The sequence below is a fragment of the Manis pentadactyla genome, chromosome X (genome assembly GCF_030020395.1).
Source record: "Manis pentadactyla isolate mManPen7 chromosome X, mManPen7.hap1, whole genome shotgun sequence".
Lineage (NCBI taxonomy): Eukaryota > Metazoa > Chordata > Mammalia > Pholidota > Manidae > Manis > Manis pentadactyla.
The window spans coordinates 116,595,602-116,615,633 of record NC_080038.1 but is presented as its reverse complement, the minus strand read 5'-3'; positions in this window follow the sequence as shown (position 1 = coordinate 116,615,633).

Here is a 20,032-nt window from a genome sequence, read left to right as displayed (position 1 = left end):
TGGTGGGATGAGTGCATCTACAGCTGTAGCAGTGCGTGGATCTTTGTTGGGGTTTTTTGATGATCATCTTCTGGCATGAGTCTTCCCGAGAGTGCTGATGTTGGAAGTTCTTTTTCATATCGTATCTTAGTTCATTTTCGGGGTAGCCCAATTAGGCTTTGATCCTCTGTATAAACACAAACAGACCCTTTGCCTACACTTTTATATGCCCTTTATACCCTTGTGTAGAACTCGTTGGAGGTTACCACACAGGAACTGCCCCTTTTTTTTTTTTTTGCTTTGTTTTTGGTATCACTAATCTACACTTACATGACGAATATTATGTTTACTAGGCTCTCCCCTATACCAGGTCTCCCCTATAAACCCCTTTACAGTCACTGTCCATCAGCATAGCAAAATGTTGTAGAATCACTACTTGCCTTCTCTGTGTTGTAAAGCCCTCCCTTTTCTCCTACCCCCCCATGCATGTTAATCTTAATACCCCCCTACTTCTCCCCCCCTTATCCCTCCCTACCCACCCATCCTCCCCAGTCCCGTTCCCTTTGGTACCTGTTAGTCCATTCTTGAGTTCTGTGATTCTGCTGCTGTTTTGTTCCTTCAGTTTTTCCTTTGTTCTTATATTCCACAGATAAGTGAAATCATTTGGTATTTCTCTTTCTCCGCTTGGCTTGTTTCACTGAGCATAATACCCTCCAGCTCCATCCATGTTGCTGCAAATGATTGGATTTGCCCTTTTCTTATGGCTGAGTAGTATTCCATTGTGTATATGTACCACATCTTCTTTATCCATTCATCTATTGATGGACATTTAGGTTGCTTCCAATTCTTGGCTATTGTAAATAGTGCTGCAATAAACATAGGGGTGCATCTGTCTTTCTCAAACTTGATTGCTGCGTTCTTAGGGTAAATTCCTAGGAGTGGAATTCCTGGGTCAAATGGTAAGTCTGTTTTGAGCATTTTGATGTACCTCCATACTGCTTTCCACAATGGTTGAACTAACTTACATTCCCACCAGCAGTGTAGGAGGGTTCCCCTTTCTCCACAGCCTCGCCAACATTTGTTGTTGTTTGTCTTTTGGATGGCAGCCATCCTTACTGGTGTGAGGTGATACCTCATTGTAGTTTTAATTTGCATTTCTCTGATAATTAGCGATGTGGAGCATCTTTTCATGTGTCTGTTGGCCATCTGTATTTCTTTTTTGGAGAACTGTCTGTTCAGTTCCTCTGCCCATTTTTTAATTGGGTTATTTGTTTTTTGTTTGTTGAGGCGTGTGAGCTCCTTATATATTCTGGACGTCAAGCCTTTATCGGATGTGTCATTTTCAAATATATTCTCCCATACTGTAGGGATCCTTCTTGTTCTATTGATGGTGTCTTTTGCTGTACAGAAGCTTTTCAGCTTAATATAGTCCCACTTACTCATTTTTGCTGTTGTTTTCCTTGCCCGGGGAGATATGTTCAAGAAGAGGTCACTCATGTTTATGTCTAAGAGGTTCTTGCCTATGTTTTCTTCCAAGAGTTTAATGGTTTCATGACTTACATTCAGGTCTTTGATCCATTTTGAGTTTACTTTTGTATATGGGGTTAGACAATGGTCCAGTTTCATTCTCCTACATGTAGCTGTCCAGTTTTGCCAGCACCACCTGTTGAAGAGACTGTCATTTCGCCATTGTATGTCCATGGCTCCTTTATCAAATATTAATTCACCATATATGTCTGGGTTAATGTCTGGATTCTCTAGTCTGTTCCATTGGTCTGTGGCTCTGCTCTTGTGCCAGTACCAAATTGTCTTGATTACTATGGCTTTATAGTAGAGCTTGAAGTTGGGGAGTGAGATCCCCCCTACTTTATTCTTCTTTCTCAGGATTGCTTTGGCTATTCGGGGTCTTTGGTGTTTCCATATGAATTTTTGAATTATTTGTTCCAGTTCATTGAAGAATGTTGCTGGTAGTTTCATAGGGATTGCATCAAATCTGTATATTGCTTTGGGCAGGATGGCCATTTTGACGATATTAATTCTTCCTAGCCACGAGCATGGGATGAGTTTCCATCTGTTAGTGTCCCCTTTAATTTCTCTTAAGAGTGACTTGTAGTTTTCAGAGTATAAGTCTTTCACTTCTTTGGTTAGGTTTATTCCTAGGTATTTTATTTTTTTTGATGCAATTGTGAATGGAGTTGTTTTCCTGATTTCTCTTTCTGTTGGTTCATTGTTAGTGTATAGGAAAGCCACAGATTTCTGTGTGTTGATTTTGTATCCTGCAACTTTGCTGTATTCCGATATCAGTTCTAGTAGTTTTGGGGTGGAGTCTTTAGGGTTTTTTATGTACAGTATCATGTCATCTGCAAATAGTGACAGTTTAACTTCTTCTTTACCAATCTGGATTCCTTGTATTTCTTTATTTTGTCTGATTGCCGTGGCTAGGACCTCCAGTACTATGTTAAATAACAGTGGAGAGAGTGGGCATCCCTGTCTAGTTCCCGATCTCAGAGGAAATGCTTTCAGCTTCTCGCTGTTCAATATAATGTTGGCTGTGGGTTTATCATAGATGGCCTTTATTATGTTGAGGTACTTGCCCTCTATTCCCATTTTGCTGAGAGTTTTTAACATGAATGGATGTTGAACTTTGTCAAATGCTTTTTCAGCATCTATGGAGATGATCATGTGGTTTTTGTCTTTCTTTTTGTTGATGTGGTGGATGATGTTGATGGACTTTCGAATGTTGTACCATCCTTGCATCCCTGGGATGAATCCCACTTGGTCATGGTGTATGATCCTTTTGATGTATTTTTGAATTCGGTTTGCTAATATTTTGTTGAGTATTTTTGCATCTACGTTCATCAGGGATATTGGTCTGTAGTTTTCTTTTTTGGTGGGGTCTTTGCCTGGTTTTGGTATTAGGGTGATGTTAGCTTCATAGAATGAGTTTGGGAGTATCCCCTCCTCCTCTATTTTTTGGAAAACTTTAAGGAGAATGGGTATTATGTCTTCTCTGTATGTCTGATAAAATTCCGAGGTAAATCCATCTGGCCCGGGGGTTTTGTTCTTTGGTAGTTTTTTGATTACCTCTTCAATTTCGTTGCTGGTAATTGGTCTGTTTAGATTTTCTGTTTCTTCCTGGGTCAATCTTGGAAGGTTATATTTTTCTAGGAAGTTGTCCATTTCTCCTAGGTTTCCCAGCTTGTTAGCATATAGGTTTTCATAGTATTCTCCAATAATTCTTTGCATTTCTGTGGGGTCCGTTGTGATTTTTCCTTTCTCGTTTCTGATACTGTTGATTTGTGTTGACTCTCTTTTCTTCTTAATAAGTCTGGCTAGAGGCTTATCTATTTTGTTTATTTTCTCGAAGAACCAGCTCTTGGTTTCATTGATTTTTGCTATTGTTTTATTCTTCTCAATTTTATTTATTTCTTCTCTGATCTTTATTATGTCCCTCCTTCTGCTGACCTTAGGCCTCATCTGTTCTTCTTTTTCCAATTTCGATAATTGTGACATTAGACCATTCATTTGGGATTGCTCTTCCTTTTTTAAATATGCTTGGATTGCTATATACTTTCCTCTTAAGACTGCTTTTGCTGTGTCCCACAGAAGTTGGGGCTTAGTGTTGTTGTTGTCATTTGTTTCCATATATTGCTGGATCTCCATTTTGATTTGGTCATTGATCCATTGATTATTTAGGAGCGTGTTGTTAAGCCTCCATGTGTTTGTGAGCCTCTTTGCTTTCTTTGTACAGTTTATTTCTAGTTTTATGCCTTTGTGGTCTGAAAAGTTGGTTGGTAGGATTTCAATCTTTTGGAATTTTCTGAGGCTCTTTTTGTGGCCTAGTATGTGGTCTATTCTGGAGAATGTTCCATGTGCACTTGAGAAGAATGTATATCCCGCTGCTTTTGGATGTAGAGTTCTATAGATGTCTATTAGGTCCATCTGCTCTACTGTGTTGTTCAGTGCTTCCGTGTCCTTACTTATTTTCTGCCCAGTGGATCTATCCTTTGGGGTGAGTGGTGTGTTGAAGTCTCCTAGAATGAATGCATTGCAGTCTATTTACCCCTTTAGTTCTGTTAGTATTTGTTTCACATATGCTGGTGCTCCTGTGTTGGGTGCATATATATTTAGAATGGTTATATCCTCTTGTTTGACTGAGCCCTTTATCATTATGTAGTGTCCTTCTTTATCTCTTGTTACTTTCTTTGTTTTGAAGTCTATTTTGTCTGATATTAGTACTGCAACCCCTGCTTTCTTCTCACTGTTGTTTGCTTGAAATATGTTTTTCCATCCCTTGACTTTTAGTCTGTACATGTCTTTGGGTTTGAGGTGAGTTTCTTGTAAGCAGCATATAGATGGGTCTTGCTTTTTTATCCATTCTGTTACTCTGTGTCTTTTGATTGGTGCATTCAACCCATTAACATTTAGGGTGACTATTGAAAGATATGTACTTCTTGCCATTGCAGGCTTTAAATTCGTGGTTACCAAAGGTTCAAGGTTAGCCTCTTTAGTGTCTTACTGCCTAACTTAGCTCACTTATTGAGCTTTTATATACACTGTCTGGAGATTCTTTTCTTCTCTCCCTTCTTGTTCCTCCTCCTCGATTCTTCATATGTTGGGTGTTTTGTGCTGTGCTCTTTCTAGGAGTGCTCCCATCTAGAGCAGTCCCTGTAAGATGTTCTGTAGAGGTGGTTTGTGGAAAGCAAATTCCCTCAGCTTTTGTTTGTCTGGGAATTGTTTAATCCCACCGTCATATTTGAATGATAGTCGTGCTGGATACAGTATCCTTGGTTCAAGGCCCTTCTGTTTCATTGTATTAAATATATCATGCCATTCTCTTCTGGCCTGTAGGGTTTCTGTTGAGAAATCTGACGTTAGCCTGATGGGTTTCCCTTTATAGGTGACCTTTTTCTCTCTAGCTGCCTTTAACACTCTTTCCTTGTCCTTGATCTTTGCCATTTTAATTATTATGTGTCTTGGTGTTGCCCTTCTTGGATCCTTTCTGTTGGGGGTTCTGTGTATTTCTGTGGTCTGTTCGATTACTTCCTCCCCCAGTGTGGGGAAGTTTTCAGCAATTATTTCTTCTAAGATACTTTCCATCTGCGGATGTGGTCTGGATATTGTCCTGTGTCCTCTGGTCTTTATTCTAGGAAGGGTTGTCTTTGTTATATTTTCATAGATATATGTTGTTTTGGGAGGAGATTTCCGCTGCTCTACTCACGCCGCCATCTTCCGCCCCTCTCCATTATGTTTAATCTTAAAACTAATTTCAAAATATTTGAGAACTAGGCATGAATCCCCAAATCAGAACATTATAAAAAAACTGAAGTCTAGAGCTAGAAGAGGCCTTTGCATATAACTAAGGGTGTCCTGGATATCAGTAGAGCCCACTCTTACAGGTGGCTCCTTGTCCTCAGGTCCTCCCAAATATTGTCACATGCTTAACTTTCCCGTGCTTTATGTGTGAGGAGGAAGTTGAGGGAAGGCTTGGAAAGCCGCCTAAAACATCGTGCTGTCATCTCAGATCTCTGATTCCAGGAATTCAGTTCTCAAATACTGCACATGTGTGAATGCTTGGAGCAACCAAACCCAAATGTCCAAATTAAATTTCAGTTCAGTCTCTCTAGTTTTGACTAATGTTTCTTCTTATACCTTATACAAGCTGCTTGTTTCCCTCCCATTTGTATTTTACAGAGTTTACTCAGAGTTTTCTATTTTGCATTACACTTAAAGATAAGCAAAACGTTCTTGATATATCAGGCAGGATAGGAATTTCCAGGAATCAACTTATGTATGCATTAGGTCAAGTGTCTTACTGTTCAGATCTCAGTGAAAACTGACAAGGATTTGTCATTTGCTCATATTACAAAAACATTTCAGTTATTAGTGGCTGCTCTGGAGACCCAATAGAAGAGTTGAGTAGGAATATTGCAATGTCTATTGCTGGTACCTTCTGTTCATAAATCAATGTCTGAAAGTCCAAGGGTCATGTGATAGGAAAGGGGTACTTTCCTATTAAAAGCCTCATTGTAGAGATGAAATGCTAATGTAACTTCTCATCTTCAGAATTATAATTGCATAAATAACTATAAATTATAAAACTTTGATAAATAATATGTTCTCAGTGATGGTCAGTGCAGTATTCCTTATAATTTTGAAAATTTGGAATCAATCTAAATGGCATGCAATAGATTTTTTAAACAATTCATGGTACAATGATGGAATGAAAGTATTATATAGCTGGGTTGGCAGAATTCTAAGATGGTCTTCAATTTTCCAGCCCATGGTATATTACAGTAGCTATTTAAAAATGTTTATGAAAACTTATTCAATGATTTTTGAAACTACTTGAAAGATTAAAAATAAAGATATATTTCTGCCTTGCCTTCCTACTCCACCTTTTTTTTTCACTTGCTACCTTTTTAATAATGTAAATATGTTTAAGGAAATGTTTTGTATATTATGCAGAATTTTTTCCTGATTTTGGCATATGGGTGCTTTTGAATAACCTAGCTTGTTAAAGGAAATTGAAAGTCCACGGAAGGTTTTTAACTTCCTCAAAGGAGACCCATAAGGGGATATGCTAATTGAAAGAATTCTGGACACCTTAGTAAATCAATGGGCGGGATATATTTAAGGCAGATGGCCTTTTCAGAGTCTCTCCACTTAAACCATTTATGCAGCTCTCTAATCCATGCTGTGGACCCTTCTCATTATGGCTTTAAAAACCCAGTAATGTTTCATTTCTTTGCACTTATAAACTGTACCAATGATAGATGTAAAGTCACATCTTGTATAACAGTGCCTGCTTTAGGGTCATGGCGTCCTTTGAAAATGTAATGAAAGCACATTCACACAAAACTGAGCAGGCAGTTTTAGTGGGTTCATAGAAGTCATGAAGCCTATCAATGGGTTCCAGGTTAAAAAGCTGTCATTTAGAATGTGTCTAGGCCGCTCAACCGGGGAAGCCAGCAATACTACACAGAAAGGGGACTGAAAGAAATGGGCTAATGTGTTCTATAAACCTGTTAGGCCACGAGGGGCATGGCAGCCCAGCAGTGCTCACTTCTACAGTTTTGGATTAAGCAAAGTTTCCTTCTCCCCACTGCATCAACATTTGAGAACCACGAAGTAAATTGATGTAGCACTTGTCTAAAATAACTGTTTCCTGTTGAATTTACTTTCTTGGATATTGACGGTGTGAAGAACAGAGTGTGAAATTGAGCTTGTTCACATGAGTGATTCCTGAAATTCCAAGCAGGTTGGAAGTTAATTCTTCAGCTGGAGAGCTCTCCCTTTGTATCCTTCCTACTCCTTTCAACAAGGGAATGAGTTGAAATTCAGACATTGTATTTCTGAATAAAATGAATTCAGAGACTGAACTGAAATTTAATTTGGACATTTGGGTTTGGTTGCTCCAAGCATTCACACATGTGCAGTATTTGAGAACTGAATTCCCTCTTTAAAATTTCCCCTTCCTGCACCTTGGATCCTAATGAATTACAATCTTTGAGAAATGGGGGCTTCAAATCCAACCTGGTGTTCCTCTCTCTTATATTGTATCAGAAAGAGTTCAGGAGAGGTACTGAGGATGTTTTGTTGCTTGGAATTCATGTGAGCCTCTTCAGAAGATGATGCAGGTGAGGATACAAAAAATGGGATGAGATGGTCCTTCCAGGCTGAAGGAATGCTATTTTAAAAATCACTTTCTAGTCTATCTAAATTCTACCATGTAGTGTTTTCACACAAAATATGCCCATTATAGCAAAGTTAGAAAGTACTGCTAAATGAAAAGAAATAGGAGAACACATGTAGTTGATAGCAACTACCATTTATTGAGCACTTACTATGTCCCTATGTACTATCTCATTTAATCCTCAAAACAGCCTGATGATATAAGTATTCTTAATATACCTATTTTACAGATGTAGAAACTGAGGTCGAAGGTCACACATGAAGAGACGGGGTAGTTGAGATGGGAGCACAGGGAATCTGAATCTAGAGCCCAATTGCTGTTATCCACTTGCTTTTCTATTTCTTTTCCAAGTGCTGTTAGAGAAGCAAGCCAATACAGAGGAATTGGAGTCAAGTAACTTGAATTTATCTCTGGCTCAGCTATTACTTAGCCATTAGAGCTTGGGCACTTTGTTTAATCTCTTCTGGCAACAATTTCAATGGATCTCAGTTGCCTTTAAGATAAAAATCAAAGTTCCTTAGTCTGGCATTCAAGCCCCTGATTCAATTATTGTTTCTCTTTTTGAGTATCAGATCCACTTGAACCTTCAAGTCTTTACTAACCCTTTTGGGGTAAAACTGCTTATATCTTGATTCATCTCTAACCATGCTATGTCCTCTATCCATATTTGAGCTCTGATTAGCTCATTAATTATTCATAAAAATTATTGATTGCCTACTATGTTCTATGCACTCAGCTAAGTGCTAAGAATACGACAGTAAATAAGACATTCAACATTCCAGGCCTCAAAGACTTTACGGTCTGGAGCAAGAAACAGGCTAAATTAATTTTTAAAAATTAGGACAGACAATTATAAGTAAGTGCTTTGAAGGAAAATAATGACAGAGGAACCTACTTTAGACAGGATGGTCAGGAGAGATCTTTCTGAGAGGATGACATTTAAGCAGAGAGATGCAAAGAATGAGAAGCAGTGAGCATTGTTACCCTTTGAGATCAGAGCATTCTAGAGTGAGGAAACAACAAACACAAAGGCCTGAGGTAGGACCAAGCTGGGTTCTGTGTTGTGCAACAGAAAGAAGGCCACTGTGGCCAGAGAAGAGTGAGAAAGGGGAAGAGTGGAACAGAATGAGGTTGCAGAGTTAAGCAGGGACCAATTCAGGCAAGTGTATTGTAGGCAAAGGTCAATAGTTTTGGTTTTGTGTATTAATGAAATAAAAAGCCACTAAAAGGTTTTAAGTAGAGGAATGATATGATCTACTTTGCTTTTTGGGAAAACAAGTTCATCAGCTGATGTACTGAAGGTGGTTTTGGGAGAGCTAGAGTGGAGGTAAAAAAAAATCTTACTAAAACTGACTCAAGATGGAACAAAAAACCTTAATTTTCTTATAAGCATTAAATACACTTAATCTGTCATTAAAAATCTTCCTGTGATGAAGTAAAACCCAGGTTAAGATGACTTTACCAGTGAATTTTACTAAAAATCCAAGAATGAGGAAAAATGACCTAAATGGGAAAGAAATATTTTTAGAAGTTATAACAGGAAACTCCTTCATAAACATAGGGTAAGGAGGCTTTATAAAACAATAAAAGAAGTAGTAAGTGAGTAAGTGCACAGGAAAATATTAATAAAAATTCAAATGCATTAGAATTAAGAACTTTTAATTGAGACATCACAAAAGAATTAAAAGATTAGCCACAAAGGTAAAGAAGATTTTGCAACACCATAAAACCAATGATAGACTCATGTCCAGAATATATAAGGAAGTTTTACAAACCAGTAAGAAAAAGACAGACAACCTAATAGAAAAATAAACAAGGGACTTGAATAAGCACTTGATAAGAGGAAATTCAAATCACGAATGAACATGAAAAAGGGCTCAACTTGATTAGTAATCAGGAAAACTCAAATGAGAACCATAATGAAAAACTACTACATACCCATTTGACTGGCAAAAATTTTAACGTCTGTCAGGAGGAGGACTTCAGGCAGTGACTGAATGAAGAGATAGGCAAATTCATTCCCCAAAAGCCAGCCATAAAGCTAGACAAATGACAAAAACATTTTGGCATCCTGAAAATTAACCAAAAGTATGCAGCAAACTGAGACGTACTTATACTTGAAAAACTGCTGAAGTTTGGGAAACAACTGGAAATCTGTGGCATTCTAACCCAGAGATGCTCCTCTACCACCTCAGCTCCATTGGCATGGAGGTTCTACCAGATCATGACATGGCAGCTTCTCTACTAAGGGCAAGGGGCAGCGCTCATTTTATTTTGAGAAGAGGGCAATGACCATGCTTAGTATCACTGTCAGAAGAATTGAATTCTATAAGGCCGGCCAGTGGCTTGGGATTACTAGCTTGCAGCTGTGGTTGTAGCTGACATTTCTAGCTGAGGCTGCTCACATGAATAGCAAAGACCTCAAGATGCCCCAAGCTAGTTTACCCACCACTGGCCAATCTGAGGCTGTGTGCATGCTTATAGGAGATACAAAAGGGCCTGGATGAAAATTAATTCAGGGACAGATCTGAAAACAGTCTGAACTTTGAAAGCAATATCCCACTAAGCCACAGATCCACAGATGATACTGGCTTGAGGTGTTTGAGCAGAACCTCTGACCACTAAGCTACACAGATACAGCAGCAACCTGTAGGAAGCCAAGCTTAAAACTAAAAATAAGAATATTGAAAAATGGTTGAGCCGAGACATAAGTGGCCACACCTTTGCACAATGCAAGAGTGACAAATTTAACAGATTTAGCCCAGGCAAGTTACTAAACAAAGAAATAAAGAAACACCAAAACAACAACACAAACTTTCAGGAGAAAACTACCAGAATACAGAGTGGCTACAGAATTTATATAAAATGTCCAGTTTTCAAGAAAAAAAATTACAAGACATGTAAATAAACATAAAAGTGTGACTCATACCAAAGAAAATATATATCAGTGGAAACTATCTGAGTTTTCCCACAGGCTGGATTTAGCAAACAAATAATTCAAAGCACCTATTATAAATATGTACAGTGAACTAAGGGAAACCATATTGAAAGAATGAAATGCAAGTATGACAACAATGAATCAATAAATAGGGATTCTCAATGAAGAGATGGAAATGATAAAAAAGAATCATATGGTAAATCTTAAGTTGAAACACATAACTAAAATGAGAAATTCATTACAGGAGCTCAAGAACAGATTTTAAATGGCAGAAGAAAGAATCAGTGGACTTGGAGGTTGATAATTTTAACAGAAATTATGTAATACAAACAATGGAGGGGAAACAATTGAAGAAAAATGAACAGAGACCTGTGGTACAACATTAAGCCTATGAACAAACATGTAATGGGAGTAGAGATATATGTGACAGAAGAGTAGAAAGGGAAAGGGGCAAAAATTATTTGAAATAATGGCCAAAATCTTCCCAGAGTCAATAAAAAATAACATTAAAATAACGATCTAAGAAGCCAAAAAAATCCAAGTAGGATAAGTAAACAGAGGTTTATAACTAGGCACACGATAGTCAAACTGTTTAAATACAATGACAAAAAGAAAATTGTGAAGGCATCAAGAGAATAAAAGACTCATTATGTACAGGGGAGCATGAATACAATTATCAGCTTTCTCACCAGGAGCAATGGAGGCCATAAGTCAGGAGGATATGTCCAAAATGCTAAAGGAAACAAAAAACATACCCAAAGCACTTTTCTTTCTCATGAAAATATCCTTGAAAATGAAGATGAAGACGTTCCCAGAAAAACAAAGACTAAGACTGAAGCAGAGGAAAATATGGCAGAGAAAAGGAAGCAAGGCAGAAATCTCCTCCCAAAAACACATAAAGGAAGAAACCAAAGTAAATACAGCTAAACCTGAAACCAACCAGAAAAATGCAGAACATACCACCTACACTTGGGGAAGGAGAGGAGACTACACAGAAAAGCATAAAGTGACAGAGCCACGATCGAGTGGGACCCAAGCCATCCCCTCACACCAGCCCACAAGGTGGGAGAAAGAGGAGAAGAGCAGGGAGGGTTAAGGAGCCCAGGAACACTGCACACCTGGCCCCACAGATCTGCTCCAGGAGCACAAGTCTGCATTACACTGGGTTCTGGTGATTAGTGGGGCTGGACACCAGACACAGCTCGAACACTCTGGGAGACTGAGACTCCAGCTGCTTGTGGAGGACAGGCACACTCCACAGGTCCTGAGACCCAAAGCAGAGGCAGCATTTTGAAATACTTGCCAGCAGTGGGAGTGGTGCCAGAGGGGCAAGGATTGGACAGAGCTCTCTTCTCAGGAGAAAGGGCAGGTGGGCATACCTCCCCAAACGTCCCTTGGTCCAACAGGTCAGCAACTCCTGGGAGCCCCAGATGTTCCATCCCCTTTGCTGGCAATGGAGCCATGAGACTTCTCCCTGTCCACACTGCTGGCAAGCCAATCCACTTGGCCCAGCATCATCATCAGACTTTGCTGCCTGGCAGGCAGAGGGAGACTCTCCCAAATTTCTTGGTCCTGTTTCAGCCCAACTGGGAAGGTGCCTGCAGGAGCCATTTATGAGAGCTCCTTACTCCACAAGGGTGTCTAAGCCTGGTTCTGTGTGTCCCACCCTGCCCCAGAGCTGCACAATGGCCCTGCCCATTCCATTAACCCTGAAGCTCCACCATCACTGCTAGGCAGGTAGTGGGTGGCACCTCTGCTCTCATCACAAAGTTGGCTGAGACAATTGGCCAGCACTGCACTCAGACCACTACCGGTAGACGGACAGAAAGGTGGTCCTGCCCATTGAATGCCAACAGCAACTGGGGCTCCTGCAAAGTAGAACTGGAAGAAACACAGGAACCCTGACAAAATGAGGAGGCAGAGGGATATGTTCCAAACAAAATTACAGGACAAGACACCAGAAAGAGGGCTAAATGAAATGGAGAACACCAATGTTCTCGATAAAGCTGTCAAAGTAAAGTCTTAAATATGATCACTGATTTGCAGAAAAAGTATTGAAGAACTCAGGGAGGATTTCAACAAAGAGATAGAAGAGCTTAAAAAGAGCCACTCAGAGTTGAAGAACACAGTAACTGAAATGAAACATACAGTGGAGGATTTAAGAGTAGATTACTGCAAGTAGAGGAGACAGTCAATGAGATGGAAATTAGAGAACAGGGACACAACAAAGCTGATGAACAGAGAGTAAAGGGGATCTCTAGGAATGAAAGAATGATAAGAGAGCTGTGTGACCAATCCAAACAAAACAATATTCACATAACAGAGGTACCAGGAGAAGAGAGAGACAAAGGGATAGAAAGTTTCTTTGAGGAAATAACTGTTGAAAACTTCCTCAATATGAAGAAGGAAATAGACACTCAGGTGATGCAAGCACAGAGAGCCCCTAACAAAAGAAACCCTATGAAGACAACACCAAGACATGTAATAATTAAGATGGCAAGGATCAAGGATAAGGAGTGTTGAAAGCAGCCAGAGAGAGAAAAAAGATTCCTTATAAAGGAAATCCCATCATGCTATCTACAGACTTCTCAGTAGAAACTTTACAGGCCAGAAGGGAGTGACATGAAATAGTTAATGTGTTGAAACAGAAGGACCTTCAGCCAAGAATCCTCTACCCAGCAACATTATCATCTAAATTTGAAGCAGGGATTAAACAATTTCCAGATTAAAAAGGCTCAAAGAATTTATAACAACTAAACCAGAATTACAGGATATGTTAAAGGGATTGCTGTAGATGGAAATGTTCCTAAGGCTAAATAGCTATCACCAGTGAAAATAAACCCACAGTAAAGGTAGTAAACCAATTAATTAGAAAGCAAGTACAAAATTAAAACAAAACAAAAGAAGCAAAATCAACTATATATCAAGGGATAAACAAAAACTGCAGATCATGACACCTAATACATAAAGTGTGGAGGAGGAAGAAGAAGAAAACAAGGACTTTCAGATTGTGTTAGAAACAGAGTAATCAGCAACTTAATATAGACTGTAATATAGTAAGGACGCTATCCTTGAACCTTTGGTAACCACAAAACTAAAGCCTATAATAGATAAAAAAGAGAAATCTAATCACAACACTGAAGAAAACCACCAAATAACAAGAGAAGAGTATAAGAGAAGAAGAAAGGAGCAGAGAGGATCTATAAAAACAACCAGAAAACAATTAATAAAATGGCAGTAAATACATACCTATCAATATTTACATTAAATGTAAATGGACTGAATGTACCAATCAAAAGACATGGAGTGGCAGAATGGATAAAGAAACAAGACCCATCTATATGCAACCTATAAGGGACTCATTACACACCCAAAGATATACGCAGACTAAAAGTGAAGGGATGGGAAAAGATATTTCACACAAATAATAGGGAGAAAAAAGCAGGAGTAGCAGTACTTACATCACACAAAATAGATTTCAAAACAAAGAAAACAAGAGACAAAGAAGGACATTACTTAATGATAAAGGGGTCAGTCCACCAAGAGGATATAACTATTATAAATATCTATGCACCCAACATAGGAGCACCTAAATATGTAAAATACTACTAGAATTGCAAACAGAATTAAAGGCAAAAATAGTTTACAACTCATTCATTTTAGGAGACTTTAACACAGCACTCACATCAATAGACAGATCAACCAGACAGAAAATAAATAAGGAAACAGAGGCACTGAACAATACATTAGATCAGATGGACTTAACAGATATCTACAGAACAAAGTATATGAAGAACTCATACACCTCAACACCCAAAAAACAAATAACCTGATTAAAAAATGGGTGGAGGACCTGAACAGACATTTCTCCAAAGAAGAAATACTAATGGCCAACAGGCACATGAATAGATGCTCCACATAGCTAATTATCAGGGAAATGCAAATCAAAACCACAATGAGATATCACCTGACACCAATTAGAACAGTCCAAAGACAAGAAATAATAAATGTTGGCGACGATGTGGAGAAATGGAGAAATGGGCACCCTCCTACACTGTCAATAGGAATGTAAACTGGTGCAACTGTGGAAAGCCGCATGGAAGTTCCTCAGAAAAATAAAAAGAGAAATACTGTACAATCCAGTAATTCCACTTCTAGGAATTTACCTAAAGAAAACAAAATCCCTGATTTGAAAAGATATATACACCCCTATGTTTATTGCCATACTATTTGCAATAAGCAAGATATGGAAGCAACCTAAGTGTCCATGAATAGATGAACGGATAAAGAAGAGGTGGTACATATATACAATGGAATATTATTCAGCCATAAAAAGAAATGAAATCCTGCCATTTGCACCAACATGGATGGATCTAGAGGGTATTATGCCTGGTTAAATAAGCCAGGTGGAGAAAGACAAAGACTATATGATTTCACTTATTTGTGGAATATAAAAGAAAGCAAAACAGAAGGAACAAAATAGCAGTAGACTCATAGACACTGAGAAGTTACCAAAGGGGAGGGGTTAGGGTGGGTTGCAGGGGAGGGGGAAGGGGATAAAGGGGCACAGTCATTTGCAATCACTATATAAATTTGTCATGGGGATGGTAGTACAGGATGGAGAATATAGTCAATGATTCTGTAACATCTTTCTACATTGATAGATAGTAACCTCACTAGAGGGGTTCAGGATTTAATAATATGGGTAACTGTTGAACCACTGTGTTGTACATTTGAAACCAATGTAAGATTGCATATCAACGATACTTGAATACAAAATTTTTTAAAATCATAAATGAAGTAGCAGGAAAAAAAGAAAATACCAAAAACTGAAATAATTTACTGTTAGCATATCTGCCTCACAAGAAATTCTTAAAGACTAAAGTAAGTCCTTTGGGGTGAAAGGAAGTGACAAGTGGTAACTTAAATCCACAGAGACAAATGAAGTGTGCCAGAAATGAAAAGTTTGTGGCCTAATAAAATGGCTATATTTTTCTCATTTCTTCCCTTCGTTAACATACATAAGTTCATATAAAGCAATAATTATAATACTGTACTACTGAGCTTGAAATATACCAAAATGTAATACATATTACAATAATGGCACAAAGGTGGGAGAAGTAAACCAAATTACATTGGATCAAATTTTCTCTAGTTTACCAGAATTTGCTATTAATTTGAAATAGATAGTGATTGATTAGTAGATTTTAACAAACGTTGCAATCCCAGAACACCCACTAACAACAACAACAAAATCATAAAAAATCAAGAGAGGAATTAAAATGGTACACTAAAAATATTTATTTAACACAAAACAAGGCAGTCAATGAAGAACAGCAAAGACAGGAGTCAAATAGGAGACAAATTGAGAATAGAAACTGTAACTAAACTATAACAGAAATTAAATTGATGGTCTAAATGCCCTTAAAAAAGGGAGAGATAGAATGGAAAAAAGAACTAGATCCAGCTATGTGCGGCTTACAGGAGAGATACTTTATATTCAAAGACACAAATTGGTTGAAAGTAAAAGAATAGAGAAAGATATATCTTGTGAACAGTAACCGTAGAGGGCTAGAGTGGCTATATTAATATCAAGTAAAATAGAGTTTAAGACCAGAAATGCTATCAAAGAAAAAGGTCAAAGGATAAAAGAGTCAATATAAAAGTATGATATAGCAATCATATAGGGCAGAAAATAAATTTATATGCACTTAAAGACTCAGGAGAAATAGGAAATCAGACAGTTGTAAGTTGGAGACTTCAATATTCTCAATAAGTAATAGAACAGCTAGGCAGGAAATTATGCATGACACAGAAGTTTTGAGCATTATCAACCAACTTAACCTGACTGATATTGGTAGAATACTCTGTTCAGCAATTGCAGAATAAATATTCTTTTCAAGTATACATGAAATATTCTTCAAGACAGAACACATGCTAAGCCATAAAACAAGTCTTAATAAATAGAAAGGATTGAAATTATACAAAGTATATTCTCTGAATAAAACATAATTAAATTAGAAATCAACAAAAGAAAGAAATCTTGGAAATCCCAAAATATTTGGAAATTAAACAACACATTTCAAAATAACCCATGGGCAAAAGGAAAAATCAAGGAAAATTGGGGTATATTTTGAATTGAATGGAAATGAAAACACAACATACCAAAATTTATTGGATGCAGCTAAAAGTAATGTTTTGTGGGATATTTCTACTTTTAAAGCCTCTATCAGGAAAAATCAGCCTGTGTCAGACAATAAAGTCAAATCAACAATCTAAACTTTTACCATAAGAATCAAAAATAAAAAAGAGGTGCCAACTAAACCCATGGTAAGCAGAAGGAAATAATAATGATTAGATGTCAACCAGTGAGGAAACAGAAAAATAATAGAGGAAAATCAGTAAAATCAAAAGTGCCCTTGAAAAGATCAACAAAATTAACAAACCTTTAATGAGACCAATGAACAAAAAAGAGTAAAAACACAAATTATGAAAGTGAGGAATGAAAGACAATACCTCTACTGAACCTAAACATATGAAAAGGACATTAAGGAGGTGTATTAGTTTCTTAGGGCTGCTGTAACAAGTTACCAAAAAACTTGGTGCTTAAAACAATACAGATTTTCTTCTGTCATAGTTGTGGAGACTGGAAGTCTGAAATGAAGGTGTTGGCAGAGCCAGACTCCCTCCAAGAGCTCTAGGAGAGAATGTTTCCTTGCCTCCTCACGCTTCTGGTGGTTGGTGGAACCGTTGGCACTCCATGGGTTGTGGCAGCACTACTACAATCCGTCTTTACAAGGTCTTCTTCACTATATGCGTGTCTACTCCGTCTTCACATGCCCTTCATAGAATATTAGCCATGAATCCCATATGACATCATCTGAACTAATTACATCTGCAAATTCCAAATAAGGTCACATTTTGAAGTTCTGGGAATTTTAAGGGGGCACTATTAAATCCAGTACATGGGGTATTATAAACAAGTTTGTGTCAACAAATTGGACAACAACTTACGAGAAAATGGACAAATTTCTAGAAAGAGATGAATGAAGCTGATTCAGGAAGAAATAGAAAATCTGAATTGACCTTTAACAAGTAAAGAAAATTAAATAGTAATTAAAATTTTTCAAAAGAAAAGTCCATGTCCAGATGGCTACACCATCAAATATTTAATAAAGGAATAATACCAATCATTCACAAACTGTTTCAGAAATAAAGGAATGCCCATTTTCCAAGTTATGAGGCCAATATTATCTGATAACAAAGTCAGATGAAGAGATCCTAATGAAAGAAAAGTACAAACCAATATCCCTCATGAACATAGATGCAAGTACCCCTAAGAAAATATTAGTGTGATAGACAGGATTCTAACATGCTAACATTTCTGCCCATTAATGTACACACACCTTGTCTCAGTTATTTAATCAAACACTGACCTAGGTTTTGCTGTGAGGGGATTTTGCAGATGTAATTAAGGTCCTAAATCAGTGAACTGATAGGGAGATGATCCAGGTGGGCCTGACTTAAGAGGAGCCCTTTAATACAGAGAGATTTGTCTGGTTGGTATCAGAAGGCCAAGTCAGAAATTTGAAGTGTGACTAGGATTTGATATGCTATTGCTGCTTGAAAATGGAGAAGGGAAGGATATCAGTAATCTTCAGTTGCTTAGAGTAGCTCCCAGGTTTTAACCAGAAAGGAAACAAGTGCCATAGTCCTTCAACGACAAGGAACGCAATTCTGCCACCAAGAACGAGCTTGAAAACATATTTTTCCTCAGAGACTCCAGATGAGACTCAGTTTGGCTGGCATCTTAATTTCAGCCTTGACACCCTGAGCAGAGAACCCAGTCATGATATGCAAGACTTTTGATACACGACTGTGAGCCAATAAATGGGTGTTGTTTTAAGCTGCCGAGCTTGTGGTAATTTGTTATGCAGCAATAGAAAACTCATACAATTAGCGAACCAAATTCAGCAACATATAAAAAGAATTATATACTATGACACAAATGAGATTTAGTTTAGTAATGCTAGATTGGTTTAATATCTGAAAATCAATTAATGTAATATACTATACTAATAGAATAAAGAAAAAATACATGTTAATCGCATGAGAAGCAGAAAAAGGATTTGACAAAAGCTAACTCCCATTCACGATGCAAGAAGCCAGAAATAAAAGGGAATTTCCTGAACCTAATAAAGAGTATCTAAAAAAAAATCCACACTTAACAGTGAAAACTAAATGCTTTCCCATAAGTTTAGGGACAAGCCAAGGACTTGTGATTTCACCACTTCTTTCAGCATTGCATTGGAATATCTGACTAATGCAATAAGGCAAAAATAAATAGAGATTAAATAAATAAATAAATGAATGCCTCAAGATTGGAATGGAGGAATTAAAATTGCTGTTATTCACAGATTGCATGTGTAGATGATTCCAAGAAATCTACAAAACATTTACCAAATATAATAAGTGACTTTAGCAAGGTGGCATGATACAAGATCAGTGTACAAAAGTCAATTGCATTGCTACACACTAGCAATAAACCATTGGATATTGTAGTTAAGAAAACAGTTACATTCATAATAGCATCAAGAAGAATAAAATGCTTAAGAATACATTTAGCAAAGCAAGTGAAAGACTTGTATAATAACAACTGTAAAATACTGTTGAAAGAAATTAAATAAGACCTAAATAAGTGGAGACATCTCATGTTCATGGATGGAAATATTCAGTATTTTTGAAGAAGGCTATTCTCACAAAATTCATCTACAAATCACTACAATTCTTATCAAATCCTACCAGGACCTTTTTTTGTAGAAACTGATAAATAGATACTAGATTTATATGGACATGCAAAGACTCAAAGAAGTGAAAATAATTTTGCAAAAGAAAGACAAAATTTGAGGACATATATTACTCAATTTCAAAATTTACTACAAAGCCACAGTTAACAAGACAGTATGCTGATAGCAAGGATATACATAGAGATCAATAGAACAGGACTAAGGGTCCAGAATGTATCTTCACGCTTATGGTCAACTGATTTTCCACAAAGGTGTCAAGAATATTCAATGGGAAAGAATAATTGAATACCCACTTGCAAAAAGAATGATCCCCTCACAGTCCTTATACAAAAATCCACTTGAAATGGATAATCAATTCAAATGTAAGAGCTAAAACTGTAAAATCTATGGAAGAAAATCTAGGAGAAAGTGTTTATGACCTAGGGAACTCATGACCTTGACTTCTTAGATACAACATCAAGAGCATAATCCATAAAAAAAGCTACAAGTGGGCTTCAACATAATTAAAAACAGTTGTACTTCAAAAGACATAATTAAGCAAACTGGTAATTTCTCTCAGAGAAATGAACATTTGTGTTCACAGAAAACTTATATACAGATGTTCACAGCAGC